The sequence below is a fragment of the Poecilia formosa genome, unplaced genomic scaffold, assembly GCF_000485575.1.
Source record: "Poecilia formosa unplaced genomic scaffold, Poecilia_formosa-5.1.2 Scaffold172, whole genome shotgun sequence".
Lineage (NCBI taxonomy): Eukaryota > Metazoa > Chordata > Actinopteri > Cyprinodontiformes > Poeciliidae > Poecilia > Poecilia formosa.
The window spans coordinates 33,121-41,048 of record NW_006800111.1 but is presented as its reverse complement, the minus strand read 5'-3'; the positions used below and the strand labels follow the sequence as shown (position 1 = coordinate 41,048).

Below are 7,928 nucleotides of genomic sequence, written 5' to 3'. Positions count from 1 at the left end.
ATATTCACAATAAGGAGACAATACTTGTATGTTCAGAACCAAAAGGAAATGAGATAGCCAAAATGAACCAGCTCTTTACAGCCATTTTCTATTAATCAATCCAATATTCTTGCATGTGTTTGATTAACAGACGTTCATTCTGACCACAGGATTGTGAACATCTTCATCCATAAATGGATTGAGAATGTTAATATTTCCATCTGATAGATGCCATCAACACATTCTGTCCATTGTTCAACGAGGAGCCGCCATCTGGTCACACTTCTTTTACAGTCTCTAAGATTTTATATTCATGTTTTGTGTTGTCAATAACTGACACTTTTGAGATTACAGAGGCTCACTTGTGGATATTTTAGGGTCACACATGGAGCTCTGTGCTTTCTAATTGAAGTCGATGGAAAAGGACCAGAAATCAGCCAGGTGTCAGAAAGAGCTCCTGGTTCATCCTGGGAAGTATTTTCAGACTTGAAGGAGCCATATTCATCTGGTCAAATTATTAAAGCCAATAGAGACAAAATGCAAATGTCCCATTGTCCCGCTTTCAGAAGGCAATGGTTACAGAGATGAACGGGTTCTGGTCCGAAATGTGCAGAATGACCCTAGAACAAACTAAAAACATTATGAAGACGGTGATTATCCACAGGCCGCTCAGTTAGCCTGAAGCAGCATCTCAGTGCTAGCATGTAGCAGCACAGACGTCCAACGTTAACATCAGCGTCCACAGTCTGAACTTCTAAAGAATGAAAAAACTGAACCTAATCAACAGATTAAAACCAATTTACATCATGTCGACCCAATAATTTAGCAAAAGAGTTTTTTGAATGAGAAGGTTCAATATAAATGTTGGTATATGGTTTTCAATTAAAATGAGATTAATTGCGATTAATTACAGATGCTGCAATTAACTCAATTAAATTATATATATAGAGAGAGATCTCCAGAAACCTGGACAGTATGAATCCTTACCTGCTCATTGGTAGTTCACAGGTGTTTTACACCCTGATCCTCTTTAACATTTTAACCTGCCCACATGACTCGACTCTCACTCACGCTAGGCTGCCACGTATTGTCACCAAACATTCAATAAAGGGGATTAAGCCCCCTTTCATCTCCTTCTTCTGGGTTTTCTGTTGATTCTACGGTTCATCACATCCAGCTGGGGAGTCTTCACTTTGCCCAGAATTCACACTAAAGGATCCAACTGCTGAGTTACTTTGAAGATCAGCAGCTATTATTCCTCAAGTGCCCACATTGTTCTGCGCCTGAATTAGTGCACCTGAATCCACTAATCGATTGTTGCTGGTACATGAACGACACGTGACATCCGAGCGCTTGCAGAGAAAAGCTGCTGCTCTGATGTGGAGCAAACTGGGATTATCTCAAGTTGTGAATTCATTGTGAGCTATTTTTAAAGTCATGCTTTTGTACTTTCATATAAGTTGTTCAATAATGAAAAATGTTTCAAAATTCCCATTAACTCACAAAATAAACAAAAGTGACCTTTGATGTTTCTGGTCAGCTGATTCTCTTTAAAATGCTGTGAAGACGACTTATAACTTTTATGATGTTTATAATTATGATATATTTCATAATGTCACAGTCGTTATTGAACAGTTACTGTGTCTGAATATTGTCAGGTTCATATTCTACACATTAATTTACTTGTATCTTTAATTCTCTATTACTTCTCAAATGCTCCTCACCATTAACACTGACAGTTAAAACAGACTCAGCGTTTTTCACCAGAGCCACATGTTGTACATCGTCCACCATGATGTGAAGGTTGGGAGGCAACTAAAGGGAAGAAACGCCTCAGAGCAGCAGGACGCAGCTGAAGCAAACACAGATTTTCACTTTGCCTGATAGTCGCTCTGGCCGCTGTGCCTCTGTGGACCGGGGCATTTGGGCTCTGTGGGGCATTTGGGCTCTGTGGGGCATCAGACAGACTGAACACTGCCGGAAGGCTGACATGAGCTCTTTGGATAATAAAATATTTATTAATATCTGAAACGTTAATAACTTTAATCAACAGAACAGAAGATCTCAATAAAACTTGTTCAAATTAATTCCCCCCGATGTTTTTGGGATTATCAATGAGCAAATTATGAAAATGGCCCACTGGTAAGGGCTTGGGCAAAGAAGCCTGATGTCTGCGCAACTACAAAAAATGTTTTATGTATTTAATGTTCTAGTTGTACATGAAATAAAACTGAATCTTTCACAACTGCATTTCATAGATCTGATTTCCCTTATCTCAGAGTTTACATTAAATTAATCATTTGCACAAATATCAGGCTTTCAAGTGTTATATTAAAATGCAACACTTTCTTTTATTGCTTGCGGAGTGATGTGAATATCTCAATAAGTTAATCAAATAATTCAATACACTGACTAAGTGTAACAGGTCTCCTTTTTTCTCTCTTTTCTAGAAAACAAATTACACATATCAAAAAGCAAAGAGTCCAACCCAGGAGACATGAGAAGACAGGAAGGCACCAAGGAAAGACGGGAGTGAAGACGAGGATCTGGCAAGTTGTGGGAGAAAACAAGAGGCTTAAATACTGGAGGAGGTTGAGAGCTGGACAAAGACCTGAGTTGACAAAACTAACTGATTTCAGGTGAGAGTAGTTGGAGCAGGAGGACGGGGAACGGAGCTGGAAATACTTTTAGCCCTAAAGAAACTCTAAGACTAAAGAAAACATGATAAACGAGAAAGAGACAAAGACATGAGGGGAAACTAACAGCAACAGGGCTGACCTCAGAACTCAGGAAACTAGAATAACCAAACGGACTAAACAAAGAAATAAACCTAACTAGAAACACTACAATAGATGTAGACTAAGACCTAAAAGAATAACTAACCATAGAGTAACTAGAAAACACTGCAAGGGGGCTGAAATAAAGAAACACAATAGTGAGAAAGATCTAACAAAAATGAGTAACAACAAATAATCAAGAAGGGTAAAACAAAAGGTGAACTAAAACATAACAGATAAATAAAAAGAGAAACAGTAGAAACACAAAACCAAAGCCAGGGTCCACAGTGAACAGGAATGTTAAAGTAACTCGTGATTTACTTTAACGTTCCCATCTTCAGGTCTCCTTCAGTGGAACAAATCTGAGACATGAACTCAACCAGCTTCCCCCTGCAGGCCGTGGCTGGACACCAGCAAATATGTTCAGTGGGGTTCATGTGAAGCCTTATCAACATGCGGCTCCTGCTTGGAGATATCTGTAGAGCATCCTGGTTGTGGTTTGTGTAGTTTCAGGTCTGACTGGTCATTACTTTGTGTCTGTCGGTATTTTATCCCTTGTTGTCTGGAAGAGCAATCTCAGCTTCTTTCCTCTGGCTGCATGTGCAGCGACACACTTCCTCCTTTAAAAGGGATTTACTAAACATGCTTTCATGTTTCAAGGTCAGGCTGAAAGAACTTCCACATAACCACACATTTACTGCACCTCATTAACCTTTGAACCCTGACTTCAACTTTTAAGCAGTGATAGTTCACAAGCAAATGGTTGGCATTACTAAACAGCAGATCCAGAAGCACTATTCACTTTCCTTGATTCTGATTGGCTGTTCTCTCAAGAGCGATGATAAGGCAGACTGGATGTTTGCTTCCATGGGAGTGTTGAGATGCTTTTCACTGTGTGTGTTAATGCATGTGAAAATAAATGTGGTGCTTTAACATTTAAAATGGGCAGTTAGAAGCATTTCAGAAGGAATCTCAATTATTAAGAGATTTTAGCTGATGCTTTATCTCTAGCCCTGCAAATGTCGTTATTATTTAAACTGGAAAAGATTCAAAGAAATCATTCCTTGCTCAGCATAACTGCTGTTTCCCAGCAAGTTTCTGTTCTGCAAAAAACACACAGATATAAAACATCACATCATGGTCATGTATTGAGGTGCAAAACCAGTCAGTGATTCTAAACTACCAGCAGGAGATTAAAGTTTCTTCTTTCAGTGAAGGACTGGAGAACTGGGTGGTGTAGAACCGGGGGGTGGAGAACCGGGGGGTGGAGAATTTTCACTGAACTGTTTCTGTGTTGATATTTTGCTCAGCAATGAAGGAATTTATCGAGAAGGGTTTTACCTGAGAAGGATCTGGTGTTTAGCTAAGAGAGCTGGATAAGGTTTCAACTGGATGCTCCTTCAGATGGGATAAATCTGGGGCAGAGCATCACGCCTCCTGACCAGCAGGGGGCGACAGTGGACAGGATAAACGCCCCTTAAACAGGAGGAACCCTCCACCAGAACCAGAACTGGGCTCAGTACCAGAACCAGAATTGAGCCAGGAGAAGTTTCTATGTTCACAGAAATGTATTTATTTTCCCTTTGGGATTAATAACATATTTTTGATTTTGAAATAAACGGTGAGGTGATGGCAGCATCATGCCAGCTGATGCCCCACCTCCAGGAAGGAATCAGCCAATCAGAATGCAGAGCAGGAGTAGCTTCTGGAGAGGAAATAACTGAGAAAAATCCAAATGTTAACAGTTAAAAGCAAATAATACAGACTGGAGAGTAGTAGGAGAAGGTCAGGAGTGGTCAGTTTGTCCTCCAGCATCAGAATATGACAAAATGACCAATGTTAAAACAAAGACAGAGTTTTTAAAGGCGTGTCAGTCAGTTAAAAACAAACAAACAAAAAAACAAAAAAACCAGCATGAATAACCAAAAAGGCATTTTGTGTGATTATAATAAAAGAGAAATACAACCTGGTTACAGTGGCAGCATATTGAACTCTCTACTGCCCCCTACTGCCCACTGACCTGGCCGAGCAGCTCTGTTTTAACAATCAGCTTTAGGAGAGAGGAACATTTCAGTCCTGGTCTAGAAAGTATTCAGACTAACACTGGGAGTTGCTTCCATAGGAGAGGAGCCTGAAAACTAAAACAACAACCTCTGTCTGGTCAGAATTTAGAAAGTTTAGAGTCATCCAGGTTTCAATGTCCTCTAGACACGCCTGCAGTCTGCCCATCAGACTGCTTCTTCAGAGTTTATGGGTCGATGCAGCTGAGTATCATCAGCATAACCGGATAGTTATGGTAAATGTTCTGTGCTGGTGTAGTGCTTTATCAAGTCCAGAGGACTCTAAAGCTTTTCACACTACATTAAGCCTCTGATGGTGGTGAGCTACTGGATGGTAGCTACAGCTGCCCACAGGCAGTCTAACAGAGGCCAGGCTGCCACGCAGCGGTGCCCCCTGCTGGGCCCTCTGGCCCCTGAACTGTTTCGCCCAAGAGTGTAAGAGATGGATGGAGTGGGAGCTGAACCAGCCTCGACAGACAATGTGAACTTAAATCTGAGGAACAGGAGAAAAAATGAGAAGTTTGTCTGGTGTGACTGAATATGTGAGGTGTTCTCAGCTTGTTCTCTCTGCTCCTGTCTCAGCGCTAAAGCTACGCAAACAGCAATTACCAAATTACACTCTCCAAACCAAACACTGTGATTCAAACAGAGGAATCAGCTGGAACTGCTCACGCTAAGCTGGTGGGACTCTAGTGACAATGTGACGGGCAACACTGAAAACCTTTGGGACAGACGAAGATGTTAATGGAGGCTTGTACTGAAAAACAAGTCATGTCACAGAAGGCTTAAGGCTTTAAAATGGTCATGGGAGAAGAAAACCTCACTTTCCAAAATGCAACTTGGATAAATCAGCTAAAAACAATAAACAGAACTCCACCATCTTTTTGTCATTCTGCAACAAAAAATGTTCTTCATCATCTAGTTATGACAGGACTGCAGTTAATCTGAAGCTCTTGTTAAGGTTTGACACATTGCTAAATCCAGTTCTGGCCTGTGCTGGGACCAGTGGTGGAGAAAGTACTCAAAAAATGTACTTAAGTACAGTAACGATGTACTTGTACTTCGTTACTTCCCACCACTGGCTGGGACCAATGTATAAATATCTTAAAATGTGTTTTTGTTGCCTCAGCTTCTGCTTTTTCTTTAGGGCTTTAATCTGAATATGCATCAGAAGAAATGGAAGCAGCAGAACCATCTGGACTCAGAACATTTCAGCTGTTTAAAGGTTCAACTAAAAATTGCCTTTCTGTCATTTGGCATCTACCTTTATTAATTATTGTAGTTACAACTTTAAAAAAACAAAAGCTTTCCCTGAATTTGATGAATGCTATCTTCTTGAAGGGTAAAAGTTGAGAATAGATGCACTAAAAAGAGATGCACCCTGATTAAGTTCAATATTATCCTGTTACTATCAGGCCAAAAACCTTAATTAAAGCTGGAGTTAGAAAAAAGCACCAAACAGTTACAACAGTGCAATGTGTCAAATGAGTACAGGGTCATCATTTGAGTTTAGGAGCTAGTCAGAGTCCCAGGAAGTAGCTTAACTAAAAGGACTTTTCTCTGAAAGTGACACTGAAGTCCTTCAGCCCGGTGAAGTGCGAATGAGTTCTGGGCTGTTGATGAAGATCACAAGGAAGGAAAACAGTAAGACAGAGTGGGCCAACGAGACTTTCTCTACAGGTCAATGGAAAGACTTTGTCTCTGATATTTGACATGACACAATTTTATGTGACGGCAGCAATTTACTGCACATGTTGAAACATGATGTGAAACAAAACGCTGGGAAACTGTAATCCTTGTAATAATTCTCATATATATGCACATGTAGGTACACACACAGTCGGTCGTTCAGAAAAATCCGGTCAGACGGCATTTACTGACAATTTAACAAACTGCATTGGTACTTTCTGTTATTCATAAAGTCAACATCTAAATGAGTCATTTTCCATTTTTGCTTTCAGACAATGAAGAAAAACTCAATAATTACTTTAAATTATTCAGTGCAGCTTAATCTGATTTGAGTATTGATTAGGGGTCAAGCTGATAATGGAGAATCTTTAATGAGTTGTCATCATTTATCTCTGCAAGAGACACTTGTGGAGTTATTACATAAATCCAAAAATCATCATCGTTCAGACTTTGTCCCAGCTTGCTTAACTTTAATTACTTTAAGTGTTTCTGAGTCGTTCATTGTTGAGGAAGTTTTCTGCTGTAACTTTACCCATGAGCAGGACTGGGATCTTTTTCTGAAAAATGATAATAAAGATTTGTTTCTGAGTTCAACGTCAGGTGAAGTTTTCCTTTCACTGTGCAGGAGCTGCGTCTTCAGGTCAATTCTCCACATTTTGAACCATTGAGCAGAACAAAGGTCATGACTCAGGGACTCGGACCGACTTCTCCACCCCCACCTTCAATGCCGTTCAGCTGCGGTCTCCGTCCTGCTCACTGTTTGGCACCGAGTGACTGCAGAAAACCCCCAGCTCCAGGGTGGAAAAGCAACAAGCTGCTGCCAGCAGAGGTTACGCCCTTTGCAAGTCCCTGCTTGGTCCTGACTGGCTTCCACAAACCTCAATGTGTTTGTCTTTAAAGGCCGGTCATTTCTAGACATTAGCCAGAACAGATCTCAACTTGTGGACAGACGTGTTGATTACACTTTTTATCTCAGGAGCATGATCAAAGTCATAACCCATTAGCAGTCATGTGTTAATGGGTTAACTAACAGTACCCTCTCTAGACTCTCCAGCCTCTCGGCCTTGCATCGAGCAGCTCCTCTTTGCTTCTAACTTTTAAAGGTTCTGCCTCGGCCCTTTCTGAGTCGGAACCATCACATCATTGATGATGTTCATTCCTCTGGGTCAAAGCATGAGGGACATTTGAAATCTGTTATAGTCCAGAACAAAATCTTTCTCTCTCTGATCTTCTTTTAGACCTGCGATCATATAGCTCTTTTTAGCTTGTTATTCTTTTAACATTTTATTTCCCTTAAACTGTTTTATGATATAGAATACACCTTCATGCTTCTTTTGGTTTGTCCTGTGGATTTAACATGGACACGTCTTGTTTACCTTGCATTTATTTAATAACACCTGAAAAATAAAATCAATAACAAAAA

At 40.4% G+C, this 7,928-nt stretch overlaps 1 long non-coding RNA gene across 1 annotated transcript in view; it reads left to right on the top strand.

The window, feature by feature from the left end:
* Window positions 1-7,928, top strand: part of LOC103146966 (uncharacterized) — an 11,896-nt gene extending 3,968 nt beyond the window's left edge. The window contains exons 2-3 of the long non-coding RNA XR_001663803.1: window positions 2,430-2,618; window positions 7,131-7,928. This is a non-coding gene — a long non-coding RNA (uncharacterized LOC103146966). The remainder of the gene's footprint in view (window positions 1-2,429; window positions 2,619-7,130) is intronic.